This window comes from Mirounga leonina, unplaced genomic scaffold (genome assembly GCF_011800145.1).
Source record: "Mirounga leonina isolate KUSES-001 unplaced genomic scaffold, KU_Mleo_1.0 Mir_175, whole genome shotgun sequence".
Classification (NCBI taxonomy): domain Eukaryota; kingdom Metazoa; phylum Chordata; class Mammalia; order Carnivora; family Phocidae; genus Mirounga; species Mirounga leonina.
The window spans coordinates 9,450,472-9,453,419 of NW_023270453.1; positions in this window are offsets into that span (position 1 = coordinate 9,450,472).

The window sequence follows — 2,948 nt, forward strand, 5'->3', positions numbered from 1 at the left end:
CCTGCAATACCAAGAAGTAGTAACAATACACTTTACATTGCTATGGACATTTCCTTATATTTTTAGCCTCAATCTTGCCCCTGAGCTCCAGACTCTCATATTAGGTTGCGTGCTCATCACCTCCATATGGTGGTCTAATACACATTTCAAATTTAGCAGGTCTAAAACAGAACCCTTGATTTTCTGCCTGAGACTCTGTTACCCCAGCAAACGGCACCAACATCGATCTAGTTGCCCAAGCTAAAAATACCCAAGAGTAATTCTTGATTTTCTTTTTCTCATCCCCTTTATGGAAACAAACTGAGGGTCTCAGAAGGGAGGGGGAAGGGAGTAACAGGGTGATGGGTATTAAGGAGGGCACGTGTTGTGATGTGCACTGGGTGTTGTATGTAGCTAATGAATCATTGAACATTACATCAAAAACTAATGATGTACTATACAGTGGCTAACTGAACATAATAATAATAATAATAAAAGAAACAATCAGTATTTGGAGCAGTAGGAGATGTACATGTTCAAATAAAACTGGCCTTAGGCAAAAACAAAACAAACAAAAAAACACCCCAAAAGACCCCCAAAAACCACAATGAGATATTGTCTTACGACTGTCAGAACGGCTAAAATAAAAAAGACAAGGAGCAACAAGTGTTGGCAAGGCTGCGGAGAAAGGGGAACCCTCCTACACTGTTGGTGGGAATGCAAACTGGCGAAGCCACTCTGGAAAACAGCATGGAGGTCCCTCAAAAAGTTAAGAGAAATGGCATAAGATCCAGTAATCACACTACCGGGTATTTACCCCTTATGTAATCCGTAAGCCAGACTTGCTGACTCCATCACCAAAACATATCCAGAATCCACCCATTTCTGTCCTTCTCCAAGGTCACCACCCTGGCCCAAGACCTGGTGCCTCTATTGCTGCCACAACTTCCTACAAACTTCCCGGCTTCGGTAACTGTCTCCTCTACAACTAATTTCTTTCAGTGTTACATTAGATCGTCTGCATCCCCTTGGTAAACCTTCCAAGGCCTTCTCATGGCCTGAAAAGCCATTACTCCATGCTCCCTGTAGACCTATTTCAGACCATTCCCCTTCCTCCCGACTTGCAGTTTTGCTCACTCCACTCCAGGCATAGTGGGCTATTCATTCCTTGACTGTCCGTGTTCCATACAACCTAGGGCCTTTGCACACACTATTCCTTCTGCCTGGAGCCCTCATCCTTCAGATCTTTGCAAGGTCTCCTCCCTCCGTTAAGATGGTCACCCCATTAGGAGACCTTTCCTTGAGCACACTCTCTAATACATCCCCTAGCTAATACCATTACTTTGTTTAATCTCATTTGTAGCATTTATTTCTATCTGCAAAAAAAATAAAATTTTTTTACTAGTCTAGGGCCTCCCCCTTCCCCCATTAGAAAATTAGCACCATGGACATAGAAATACTGTTTTGTTTACTGCTACACTGTCCAGAATGATGGGTTCCTTCTTCCTACCTAGAATGGATCCTGGCACACAGTACATATTTGTTATATATATATATGTGGGATAAATGCATAAATGAATAAAATATAGTATAAAATACTTGAATAACAGTCTTAAAATATATATTAAGAAAACATTCTTATCCCCATTTTATAGATGAGGAACTGGAGATGGAGAGAACTAGAGAGATTAAGTAACTTGATCAACATAACACAATTTATAATGAAGCTGGGATTCAGACCCAAGTGGTCTGATTCTAGTTATCTTTTTTCTTTTTAATAGCAAGAATCTGATTTTTATTTTAAAAATTTTAGTCATTTTTACTGAATTATAAATTACCTGTAATAAAGTATACCCATTTTAAGCATATAGTTAGAGGAGTTTCAAGGACTATATTCACCCATGAAACTGCTACCATGATATAAAATAAGATATAAAATATTTCTATCACCCCACAAAGTTTCCCTGTGCCCCTTTGCAGCCAATCCCCACTGACTTGTCATCAGGCAACTACTGATCTTCTTTTCATCGGTGCCTGTATTTTACTATATTTGTGTGTGTGTGTGTGTGTGTGTGTGTGTGTGTGTGTGTGGTGTGTGTATGCCTAAACTACTTTTCAGCACTGAGGTATATGACCTTTCTAAGCTTCAGGCTTCTTATTTGTATTATGTAGATGGTGATAATATATTATCTTCCTCATAGGTATACAGCTAATCCTTGAATAACACAGGTTTGAATTACACAGAGATTTAAGGGTTGAAAGCAAAAGACACATGGCATTTATTTACAATTGCTAACCCATCTTCACAGGACCAAATGGAGGGTGACTGTCACAGAGGATGCACCTGCTCCCTGATGAGTACCTGAGGAAGGCCAGTAAGGCAGTCACAAGCCCCCAGGGGTCCTGGGACCAGCAGAACAGCACGTTGCCCCAGGTGCTGACAGGGTGATTGGGTGGATGGCCTGGGGCTGGCAGGCAGGTGGCTAGCTGGAGTGGAGGGATGTATCCAAAGGGCTGGGATAGTGCTGTATGGCAAATTGTGCTCCCTTGTACCCAGAATTCTGTGTACTGAACTCTGGGGCTGCACAGGGCCAGCCAACTGCCTCAGGCCTCTACTGGCCCAGACACACTCTTCCCCACCACAGACCCCCAGCCCTGTGGTCTCCCAGAGGCCAGCACACTCACATGCGGTCACAGTCGCTGATGGCCACAGCCCCATAGTATACCTTCAGGCTGAGGGAGCAGCTGTACTGTGCCTCCAGGCTGCTGTCACAGTTGGTGGGCCCACCCAGCAGCTGCCATGGTTTAGCTGAGGCCACCAGGATGTGGGACATCACCATCTCAGAGCCAGACCCCTGCACCTGGTGCCACCCCTGTCCCACCAGCCCAGCTGGCCTATACATAGTTTTCAGTAACTATACATAGAGAACTGTCGATACAGTTTCTCTTATGATTTTCTTGATAAAACA